The following is a 13494-nucleotide window of genomic DNA, read 5'->3' on the forward strand; positions in this document are numbered from 1 at the left end:
CCTATTTGAGGAAGGAATGAAGGAAGAGGAAAGACCCATAGACGGTTCATGTTGTAGGCCGATAGCAGATATTATGCTAGGAAAAATTTGTGTACCTAAGTATTCAAACCCGAGGAGTCCTGTTGTGGGAATAGTTATTAATGGAGTTCAAGTTTAGAATGCTCTTATTGACCTTGGGGAAACAATAAATGTCATGACAAAGGATGTGATGCAGAAACTCAACATCACTAATGTAAGATCTACACCTACTGTCCTGCAACTTGCAGGCAGTTCTATTGTTAAACCAGACGATATGGTGAAAGACCTTATTGTAACACTCTAGATTCTTGGGAATATCCAAATGAATTTGTTATCCTCTCACCTCAAGAAATTCTGGGGTGATGCCCTATCATTTTGGGAAGACCTTGGTTAGCCACAACAAATTCCTTCATAGGATGTAGGTCAATGGATATGACCATCTTAGATGGGATGAAAAATAAAATGCTTGCACTACACTCACTTGCACGACCTCAACTTGAGCAAGAGCAACCGGTTTGGCCAGATATAGAGGAAGAGTCTGATAAAGTTAACACAATACAACAATTGATGATGATAAGAAGGGACCCCTTCCTGCAACTTTAGGAAGATGAGGATGTGCTCTCCAATATCTTACAAAATCAATATATGGAGTCCCTGATCAAACTAAAGACTGCAATGCAGAAAATACATGTCCCTTATAGCTATTACTGCTAGCTTATGTTGTAGGATCTGCTGTAGCCACATACCTATTACATACACTGTTGCCACATGAAATACAAGTACCACACTTTCCTACAACATCCATAGCTAAACTGATTAAGAAAGTTGAAGTGACTCCAGATAAATGGTTGAATGTTAATCGTAACCTCACTCAAGATCAAACCATGTCTCTAACAAGAGTACTAATGTCTCATAAGGAAGAATTTACATGGGACTACACATATATAAAATGTTTACATCCTAAGTTGTGCATGCATTGAATCTACATCAAATAAGACTGCAAACTAGTGAGGCAACCTAAGAGAAGAATCAACTCTGCATTAAAGGAAATTGTTAAGCAAGAACTCCAAAAATTACTAAATGCAGGATTCATATATCCTATCTTTGACAGTGAATGGGTGTCACCTTTGGTCATTGTTCCTAAGAAAAATGGAAAGTGGAGGGTTTGTGTAGATTATAGAGAGCTTAATTATACAAACAAGAAATATCACTTCCCTCTACCTTTCATTGACCAAGTGTTGGACTACTTAGAAAAAAAGAAATATTTCTCATTCTTAGATGGTTTTAGTGGATACAACCAAATAAGAATAGCACCCGAGGACTAGGAGAAGATAACATTCACATGCCCCTGGGGGACTTATTCCTACTATGTGCTTCCATTTGGATTATGTAATGCCCCAACTACTTTCCAAAGGGCAGTCATAAGCATGTTCTTAGATATTTCTAATGATTGTATGGAAAGATACATGGATGACTTCACTACCTATGGTGGACATTTTGAAGAAGCATTAAGTAACCTAGAAAAGACTTTGTAAAGGTTTGAAGACCATAATTTGTCTTTAAATAGTGAGAAGTGCTTCATGATGATGTAGGAAGGTGTTGTCCGTGGCCACTATCTTTCTCACAAAAGAATTCAAGTGGACCCAACATAAATTGAAGTTATTTCTAACTTGCTTGTACCTGCAAAACAAAAGGATGTACGGATTTTTCTAGGCCATACAGGCTATTACAGGAGATTCATCAAAGATTTCAGTAAAATTGCAGCACTACTGTATACACTCCTCACTAAAGATGCAGAATTCACATGGATAGACTCATGCAGCAAAATATTCTTTGAGTTGAAGTAAGCATTAAATAATGCACCAATGGTTCAAGGTCATAATTGGGAACTTCCATTCCATATACACACCGATGCATCTAATTATGCAATTAGAGCTATCTTAGGACAAAGAGAAACAACAGTGGATCATGAAATTTATTTTGTCAAGAAAATCTGTCAGGGTGATGAATTCAACTACACATTAACAGAAAAGGAAATGTTAGCAGTTATATATGCCCTTAATAAGTTCAAACATTATAACTAAGTATAAAGTCTTTGTTCATACTAACCATGCAGTAATCAAATATCTCATGAGAAAACATTCAATCTCAGGTATGTTGGCTAGATGGATCCTCTTGATGCAGGAGTTTGATATCACTATTATAGATAAATCTGGAAAGGCAAATGCAGTTGTATTCTTTCAAGATTAACAAAAAATCAAGATTCTCCAGTTACAGATGATTCATTTCCAGATGAGCATCTATTCTCCATTGCTATTCTTACACCATGGTATGCTGATATGGCCAACTATTTAGTTGCTCAAAAGGTACCCTCTCATTTTTCTCCAAAAGAAAGAAAACTAATTGTTGAGAAGAGTTTAAAATCCACATGAACAACATGATGCTTATTTTACATAGTTCGAGACCAATTCATGAGAAGATGTGTGAGAGAAGGTGAGACTTATGACATACTACATGCATCCCATGATGAACCCTACGGTGGACATTTTGCAGCAAAAAGAACAATTATCAAAATACTTAACACATGATATCATTGGCCAACACTTCATAAAGATGCACCTCGGTATACAAGGAAATGTGATAGGTGCCAGTAGATGGGCAGACCAACAAGATCGAATGAAATGCCCCTACATCCTCAAGTGGTGGTAACACCATTTGACAAGTGGGGCCTTGATTTTGTAGGATCAATTGATCCTCCTTCTAACAGTAAGTCTTACATTTTGGTTTGTATTGATTATGTCACTAAATGGGTAGAAGCTAAGGCAATTACACATCCAAGAGATAAGAAGGTTGCCAAGTTTTTGTATGAAGAAATATTCACAAGATACAAAGTTCCTAGAGAAATTGTCACAGACCAAGGACCATAGTTAACATCTACACTTGTTACAGTATTAATAAATGAATACAATATCAGGCATTGTAAATATACACCATACCATCCTCAAGCTAATGGTCAAGAAGAGATAACCAATAGAGACATTGAAAGCATCTGGACCAAAACTATAGATCTCCATAGGAAAGATTGGGTAGCTAGATTGCCGAAAGTAGTCTAGGAATATAGGACATTCTTGGAAGACAACAACATGGTTCACTCCTTTTGAGATGCTATATGGGAAGAAAGCAATGATGCCCATTGAATTTGAGCATAAAACTCTTAGTACAACAATTGAGTTGGGTATGAATATCACTGCAACACAACAAGAAAGGATCATGCAACTGAATGAGTTAGATGAAATCAGGACAACCCTGCAAAACAAGAAATTCTTGCAAAACCAATGAATCAGATGGCATGATAAGTACATTAAAGACAAGAAATTTCAATCAGGAGATTGGGATCTCCTATATGATTCATAGTACAAAGACAATATGGGAAAAATTTACACAAGATGGTTGGGCCCATATGAGGTATCTAAGGTATTCGAGAATGAAGATGCTCAACTCACAACAATTGATCATGTAAGATTCAAATTGCTAGTCAACGGGGATTGGTTGAAGTTGTATCACAAGCCCTCATCAAAAAAGACTTCCTACATCAGTTTGCTTCAACCTTCTATTTTTCTACAGCTTTAGCCTTTGGGTTTCTTGCAATCGACGAAGGTGGGCTCTCAACCCTTCCTTTTGACTAGTCAACCATGATAATTCATAATAAACACTTTGGTACTTTTAGAAGTCATTTCTCCATAATAAATTCTGTACTCCATTCCATTTCACCTTCTTATCTTCCATTTCATTCCATCTCACTCCACATGCAACCAATTTTCCAGCACTTTCATTAAGTGAACTGTAGGTGAGCTAAAGAGGACTAAAACTTGCATGCAACTACATCACTCCAGGTATGTTGTAAATCAATGCTTTATTTATTTCTTATTAGATACATTCATTAGCTACATCATGATTGCAATGTATATTCAACATAGCCTTCCTATAATTTCTCTTGTGCCATGTGAGGACACCTGGCACACTTTTGGTTGGGGGGAGTGCGATGTGATTTGATATTCCCACTTATGATTTGAATTTCCCACACTTTCCCATTTCCCACATCATCAATATCTTGTTTTTTAAAATGTGTGTTTAAAATGTCATTATGCCATTTTTAATAAAAAACAAATCTGAGTTAAGCGAATAAAGTGATAGTGACATTTTAATTTGTGAAATACACATTTCTGAAACTTTGCATTAGTTGCCTTTCTGGGTTGTCCTTCCACCTTTATGAGCCATAATTACACTATCTTGTCACCTTTTAGTTGCCATTTTTTGTCATTTTTGTCTAGAAAGGTAACAAACACTTAGGTTTGAGAAGCGAAAAGAACGTTTTCTTTGAAAGACAGAGATTGTGAGCTACATGAGACACTGATAAAAAGTTGAAATAGAGGGTTGCAGAGTATTGTAAAACTTGAGTTGAAAGAGAATAATGGGGGGTTCTTTGATAAGACACGAACCTACACTCCATACCTCCATTTTGCAAGACCAATTATGTGGTCAAGAATTTGTTCAGAGTGGATGGTTGAATTATTTTTTGAAGCAGGATGATTTTAATGAAGATATAGCCACCAAGTTTTCCATGACATTCTCTAATGGTGAAGAAAATGTTAAAGTTATGAGGGTTCTGGCCACTGAAGAAAGGATTGAAGAAGTGATAGGTTTTCCAATTGAAGGAGAGAAGTACCCAGAATCTAAGGATTCCAGGAGTGCCAGAGCATAATTCACAAGATTTGGTGATCGTACATTGATTGTTGACAAGAAAAGGGTGAGAAGAATCTCTTTACCAGACAAATGGATGGCAAAAATTGTTCACATAATTGAATTTTTGACCTGTGAAGGGAGGAAGTCCTTTATGCATTCAATTCACTTTAAGTTTCTCAACCATCTCAGACATGGAATTAGGATGAACATCCCAAATGTACTGTATAACCTTTTGGTGATGATGGCCGCTAAAAATAAAAAAGGTAGGTCAAATTCGGTCTCTCACCATTGTTTAATTAAATTGTTAGTTGAAGGATCATTGAGGGATGTTTATAAGTTATCCTAGGAGGAATTTGTTTTAATTTGTGAATTTAGGGCAAAAGATTATAGGGGTCAACAAAGGTCTTCTGAAAGAGAGACTAGGGTTTATAAAAAGAAAAGGAAAACTACTCCTAGAGCCTCAAGCTCTAAGGATGTTCTTGCTATAGAGTTTTCTATTACGAAGGTAACCCCTAGCAATGTTGAGCTGAATCTTGTAGCCATTGGTAGAAATGTTCCAGTGGAAATTTCCATAAAAAATAAGGCTTCTTCTTGTAAGGAAAAAGGTAAGGCAATTTAGTCAACTAAGATTAGGATAGAAGAGGAAACCTAAATAGGTAAAGAGAAAAAAGTCAAGTGAGGCCATTGAGGAAGGCTCTAGTACAAAAACCCCCAAGAGATTAAACTAGAGACAGAGGGTTAAATAGACTTTAGAGAAAGAAAAGGGGTCCTCAAGTATCAAAGGTGTAAAAAGGAAACTTGAGGATGAATTAGAAGAAGAAACTTCAACCCCTGAAAGGAGAAAGAAAAAAGTTGCAAAATCTCTTAAAAACATAAAGGAGGTTGTTGTCACAAAATCTCTTGCAACAAATTTTCGGTTCAAAGAAACTACAAACAAATCTAAACCTACCAAAACCCATAGGAGTGCTCCAACTATTCCTCAAAGAAGAAGCCATAGGCTTAGAGGAAAGCCCAGGAAAAATTCAAATGTGAAATTTGGAGGACCTATCCAAATTGAATCTTCAAATTTAGCTTCTAAAACCCCCGAGTCTGAGGGAAAAGAGGAGGAAGTTAAGCATGAGGATGAGATGAGTGAGAGATCTAAAAAGGAGCATACTTTTGAGGAGGAGAAGAGAACTGAAGAATAGAAAGAATTTTAGGAAGATAAATATTATGATGAAGTAAGGCTGGGAGGGTTAGATAATTTAGCAAAAGAAGGAGAGAGTAATTGAATAGTAATAGGAAATAATTCCTGCAACAACTGCTTCCATGATAGGACAAGATAAAGTTCCTACAAAAAAAAAGAAAACTCCTGCTGCTAAAAGGAACCACAGTAGGAAGGAATACAACAATCTCCTATAGTAGAACAAGAAGCAACCTCTGCAGGAGAACAAGAAAATGAATTGGGACAAAAAGAAATTCTTGCACAAGAACCAATGAATGCACAAGTAATAGAGCAAGAATAGTTAACTGAGGAACAAAGGAAAAGGAAAGGAAAAGAGAAACTTCAAGTAGTTAGGAATAGGCGTAATCCATTTTCTTGGATGTCAATTTCATTAGATCTATATCGGGACATGTTTGACAAGGAAACAAAATGGGAAAATGAGAAGTGTCAACTACAAAAGGAAATCAAGAAGAGGGATGAAGAGATTGTCACTCTTAAGGGGAAAATAGACACTATAGTGACCATAGTTCCCAACATCCTTGAGTGTAGATCACCATAGGGTCTATGCAATGTATTTAAAGGAACATTTTCTCTTTCAAAATGTCTAGGATTCTTTTAGATTGAGATCACTCCTTGGGAGTTGCACAAGAATTTTATCAGGTTTATCAAGACTCTCCTGTTGTAATTATAAACTTACTTTGTGTGTTTTATTTGCCCAACTATGTAGTGCCTCATGATAGAGAATGGAACCCTCTATTACATATTGGTGACATACATCTAAGATTAGTAATGTCTTGGATTTAGAGTGAACATGGAAGAGGTGAAGAAGCTAAGACCTATCAAGAGGAATAACTTATAATTCCATTTCCAATAAGAGAAGAGGGTGATAATCCCAGGAAAATTCATTATGATTGGCAGAGAGTGTTGTATATTCCTGACTTTGGACCCAAATTGTTGCCTCTAAGGGAAGAAGCATACAAGGAGTTTGAATAAATGAGGTCCTCTAATGTATAATCAGCTCTGTGTCACATAGCAAGAAGGTGGAACAGTCTTAAAAAGGAATTAAAGAGGGAAGAGCCATACTCTTTACAAAATTACTATGCAACCTTGAAAAGAAATTTGTGGTACCTTCAGTTGGGTTGAACAATAATGAATAATTGGCTTCTGTTACTCTTTCAGCCACCTATGCTTCTATGCCCAATACTAGACTACAATAGATTTTCCAATTCATTTGGTGAAACAATATAGAAACCTATATGGGGTAGACTTGAGAAGAACAAGGGATTTTATTGGGGCCTTGCTACAGGAGGCTCAGGACAAACTCAAGTCAATGATTACAGGATTCATTCAAGAGGAAGGAATGCAACATCATCATCTTCTTCTGGAGGACAACCAAGACTTTAGGTTGGGGGGAATGATGAGCCAAAGTAATGGCTCTATTTTATCCATGTTTATGTGTCATTACTAGGAAATTTGGAGTTTAGATATGTCTTTTCAGTTTGGAACCTTTTCTAAGTGATAAGACTTTATATGTTTTGATAATATGGTCATATGAAATGAACTCGTTTGATGTATGTTCCTTTTTGATGCAGTATAATATGAAATTATGCTATGAGGAATATCCATGGTAATGATGCATGTAGATTTTGAATGTTACTCTAATAGGGATAAATATTTCATACAAGACTAAAGAAGAATGTTGAACCAATTCTATATGCTCAACAATAAAGATCATGGAGCTACTAGCCGATAAAAGAGACAACAAGGATTGTCATTGAAAAAGTCAACTAGCAGTTGAAGATGGTTCATTATGATTTATTTGAAGACTTAATGATTTCCTTTGCTGTTAGGAGTAAATTTAGGACATAGGTTATGCTAGATTCTCTCTCTGTTGTTCCAACAGACTTTGACTAATTCTCAACGCTTGTAATTTTACCTTCTTTTTCTCCTTGTTCAATAAAAGCATCCTCCTTGAAATTTGGGAGTGGTATTCTAGTTAGTTAGGAATTTCATGCTTTAAATAATCACCCACCTTCTCTTGTACGTTGGTTGGAAAAAGAATAGTTTCCACATTTGTAATATAGTTCTAACTTAGTCAAGAGAAAGACTTCTAACAATATGTTGTTATGTTATCAAGTAATTTTGGACTAACAAAGATGATAATTTAAGGTCCAAAAATTTGATTCAGTTGTTTGGATGCTTACTTAGGGGGCCCACTTAGTGAGTATTCCCTTGATTTCTTTTATCAGTAACTTTTTCATTCTGTACTTAGCATTATCTTTATCATGGACTGTTTGTGCAACCACTGAAATATTTTCTGCGACTATTCATCTAGCAACTGCAAATCGAGTAAAACCCTATTTGTTGATCATGGATAAATTCTTGTCTTTCTTGGTTGTTTCTTAGAAGTTAGTTAGTTTTCCTTTCAAGCATTTCAGTTATTTTCTTTCAGCATTTTCCTTCAACAATATTTCATTTCCAACAATAGGAAAGGTGATTGTTTTAGTCTTTCTAGTGCATATACCTTGTAGACCCATTCCAAGTATACGCCCCAGGTTGATAACTAGATGAACCTTCATGATGAAAGATAACTCCTTAGTTGGATGTCCAATACCAAAGGTATGACTACAAGTTCTAGTTGTTGAACCATTGAGAAGATCAGTCACTTCACACAAAGGTTTTAGGGTTTCATGTATAATATCTTCATAAAACATTGATCATGAATGCCATCTTCAATACTTGAACTTGACGTCACTTATTCTCTATTTCTCAATGAATGATTGATTTCTTGCTCACTTGAATTTAATTATTCCAAAGTGTAATTGAGATCTTAGAAGATTTATTAGGTTTAAAATGAGGGGCAAACCTCCTTTTATACTTGACTACCTAAAAACAAATTAAATTTTTGGAGCATGTTGACGTGGGATCTACTTTCTTGCTCATTTGTGATGATCATTATGCGACCCAAAAAAGGGTCTTAATTAGGAGGAATAGGGTTCTAGGTGCCTTGGTCCTTAAAAAATAGGACTTGACATGAGGGGGAGAAAGGGGAAATGATTAAAATGCAAGTATGCTAGGGGGTGTGAGCATAATCAACATAGTTATCAGGCTTCAAATGTCAGAATGACAAAGTGAGGCCTAGGTGAGGAAGAAATTGTAAGCAAGTACAACTAAACCTTTTTTGTGTCAACCTTAGCCATGCAGATAACCGATATGAGATAACCTACTGGCTAAAGCCCTATTACTTCCCTAAGGCCTAAAATCCTAAACATACAAGGCTTCTTGCCTTAGCCACTTCTCAGCCTTGTTCATTTTCATCATTGACCGACTTAGGTGGTAATTTCTCTTAAATACACCAGTTGGAGGGTCCTCTTTTCATATCGAGATTGACCCATTTTACCCACTACCAATAGGTGGGAGGTTTAGTTTTTTTATCACATTATCACAATGGTTAGAACTTGCCTTTTGGTCCCCTCGGTGATATTGCAATTACCACTTTGTTTACCACTCTATTGTGGTGTTCCAAGGCCATGGTGTAGTCCCCTTTGTTTACCGAAATCAAATCCGATCTACTTCAACCACTTTCAGAAAGCTGAGGGATGATTGTCATTACTCTGCCTTAGCCTTGCAAATTTTTCTCTCAGTTGCGCATGCCCATTTATTGTAGACTGAATAATTTTGGGTCTGATACAAGACATTTAGATGCCATCCCAATGTAGAGGCTTCCTTAATTTAAGGATTTCTACTCCTTCTTGGTTCTACAAGATCTCTTTCAGACACACAAACTCAGATCAATTAGTCTGATCTGATCTTCCTTCCCCTAGGACCTATAAAGGAAAATTTGTAACATATTCAAAGGTTCTTCTCCCTTTTCTCTTTCAGAATTCTATGATTTCTACAACTATAATCACCTTGCCTTGATATTATTAAATAACTTGTTTTACCTTATCTCTATTATCAGATATATTGTGTGTTATTCACCTCTTATTTGATAAGTCTTTCTTCTTCTCCCTCCAATTTTTGGTTTTATGTTAAATATACTTGCTGTGCTGTCTGTGGATACTTTTCTCAATCCCTCTCAACATAGGTTAAGTTCTAACCTTTTTTGTTTTCTTTGGAGATAGTTGATTGATTGAGAGTCATGTATGCTTTTGGGTAGGTTATTTATGCCTTGTGCATTCCTGGGCAAGGGAAGAAACACATTTCAATCTAGCTGTATCACCCCTTATTTCCCTTTTAGCATTCCTTCTCCCTTTTCCCCTCTTGATTAATAGAATAGGATTTATAAGTGCTGGGTTGGTTAAACACTACAGTCTGATTGGAAAGGAAACCAAACTTCTCTAGAGATTCAATCTCACATGCACAAGGTCCCACACTTGGAGGTTATTTCTATTGAGGTTAAAGTTGAACTCCAAAGAAATATCCTAAAACTTGTTAGTCCATCATACAATATAAAAATGAAAGCTACAAGAAACTTAACTTCAACCAATGAAGTAACATGAAGTAAATGAAATAATCAAGATTATACCTTTCATGATTTACACCTCATTGTGTCCTAGCTCCATTATTCCTAGTTGCAGATGATTTTCTTTCATACAAGCACTAGTAGCTTCCAAGATGGCATATGAAGAATGGATTGATAGTTAAATGATAGTATGATATGCATATGCAAATGCTTTAAGCTAACAAGATATTAAGCTATGATAAGAATTCTAAAATTTATAATTTCTTCAAACTCAAATTCACTGATGCATGATAAAGACTCATAGAATGACTATATGATTAACTATTAGTTTATTAGTTTCAAAATGGCTTAGGAGACCTTTTTATTGATTTTTAAGTGCATGAGCTTAGGTGGCAAAAATCAACGGTCATGATCGAATCTTGTGAATTGGATGGCTATGAGCAAGAAGTTGAAGGTTGAGAGAAAGGGGGAAGGAGAAGACAAGTGTCACTGATCTCACCTTGACTGAGGGGAATACTTGAGAGGATATAGGATAGTTGGAGAATATGTAGGAATGAGAGGACAAGTGGACTCAAGTCCTAAGATATAGGGATGTTGGAAAGAATATAGAAGAAGGTTAGGAAATATGTGTACGCAGACAATATTTCATTTATTTTGGAAGTTGGAGATAAGTGGCTAATAAATTATTTAATTTAATTTAATTTTATTAAATTAATTTAGCCACATGATGAATGAGTTGGCAAAGAAGAAGTGATGTGGAGATGAAAAGGTGAATTGGAAAAGGGATTAAATAATTAAGAAATTATTTAATTAATGAAACTATAGGATAGTAGATAGAGGAATAATTAAATATTAGATATTTAATTAATTGATTAGGAGAAAAGGATAAATGAATTAATTAATAAAGTGCTTCAATTAAATTAATTAATAGAAGTACATGAAATGAAATAAATAAATTAATCTTTTCACATTAACTATTTAATAGAAGAATAATTATTAAATAAATATAAAATATTTATTTAATTGCTGATAGCCAATTTTTATGTGTATACATTTTGCCCCTCTCTGAAATGATGTTGAGACAAAATTTTGTCAAAGATTAAATCAAGTCTCAATAATGCGCTTGATGGAGATAAAAATCCTGATTGTTTGCCCCCTCGGGAGATTGATCGTGAAATTGTTTGAAAATTTTGAATGAATAATCTCTCGATAATAAAAAGGTCCCTCAATTAAATTCATTTGTGAAAAATAAATAAAATTGCCCTACTTAAAAGCATTAAATACCCTTTCAAATGTTAATTATAAAAGGTTAATTTTATCCTCATTTGCATCCTTGTCAGCTTTTGGAGTGAAGAATTTTCTTGCTAAGCTAGCAAAATGGTTATCCCATTCAAGAACCAGCAATTTGAGCATTTATGGTAATATCAATAACCTCTAGAGTATGGTTATCTGGTATGTACCTTATCTCGAGCATTTTTGTAACTTTCCGTACAAATTTCCATGTTTTACAACACGTGTTAGGCTATTTTAATTTTTTTTTGATTTTTCAGCATTATGATTTAGCACATATGCTTTTTCAGTTCTCGCTTTTGATAGTTTAGCACAATTGTCTATTTTTCTACCGCATTTGTTAAAAATGTTTGCGCATTTGAGTGTTTCTCACTTTTGCTTTGAGTGTTCGCGCATATGTTAAAAAGGTTAGCGCATTTGACTATTTTCACGCTTTTACTCCAAGTGCTAGCATTTATGTTATTTGGGTTCATGCATATGTGTGTTTTAATGCCTATGCTTAATAGAATAGCATATTTGTTTTGAGGAATAACACATTTCATTAAGGTGAATTTGTTTGAATTTTCCTGATTTTGACTATGTTAAAATTCTGTCAGATGATTTGATTTAGACATTTTAATGTACGAATTTGATTGAAAGTATTCAATTAATGTCTGATTGATAAGATAAATGAATGATTGATAATTTGATTGGTATATTGATAGATAGCTCTAAGAGGCCGATTCAGTCTTAGATGAAGAGCATGATAGAGTTTGATTGAACTCATTGATTGATAGAAAACCATGATTGATAGTTTTATGTTTATTTTGATAGCCTGATTTGCTTGGTAGAATTTTTTTATCAATTCTTAATGTGATTGATCATTTGTTTGATGGATTGATGGATTAATGATCTCTTAGATTTGATAGATAGATGATTAATAGAGATCAATTTCTCTTGTGAAATAAGAGAATCTTGATGTTCTCCAGTGTCGGGAAAAATACCTGGCCATGCGCCATTTAGTGTCAGAGCTTACACAAGATGAGATTAGACATATAGATGCATGTGGATTATGCCATTTGTTGTACATTCCTGATATTACCTATAATAGGGGTTTTTTGAGTGCCTTAGTAGAGAGATGGCATAGCGAGCATAACACTTTCCATCTACCCACTGGTGAGATCAATGTTACACTCGAGGATGTCTACAGGATTCTACAAATCTCCGTGACTAGCGAGTTAGTCTAGTATGATTTTTAGGATCTTGGAGGGACATGGGTTTGTAGAGTCATATTTGATGATGAGAGAAGTTTTAGAGGAGAGATTAGATGGGAGGATATGATCATTTACTACAAGACTCTCCGAGTTATTCTTGCAGGATTGATTGGTGGATTCATCTGTCTAGATAGGAGATCTCGAGGTTTTTCTATTGGTTGGGGTGGGATTCTACAGAGCATGATGCAACATCAGACTTGATATGTGTGGGGTGTTTTCATGCTTTCTCATTTATATCATGATCTTCATCAAGTTGTCTTTGATGATAGTGCTAGTCTGTCTACAGGATGCACACTTTTACAGATCTAGTTGTAGTACCCTTCCTTGTTTTAACTCATTAGACTCATATTTTATTATTGTTTACTTTCAGTGGATACATTATCATGATGTATTATTCAGACTTATATGACATTATTTCATGCTTTATGCATAATTTATTTGCAGTATTTTAGTATTTATGATTTATGGCATTTTATGGATTGTTGCCACGTATTGACATTTTACTTTATCTATGCAATGTG

Source organism: Cryptomeria japonica, chromosome 4 (genome assembly GCF_030272615.1).
Source record: "Cryptomeria japonica chromosome 4, Sugi_1.0, whole genome shotgun sequence".
NCBI lineage: Eukaryota > Viridiplantae > Streptophyta > Pinopsida > Cupressales > Cupressaceae > Cryptomeria > Cryptomeria japonica.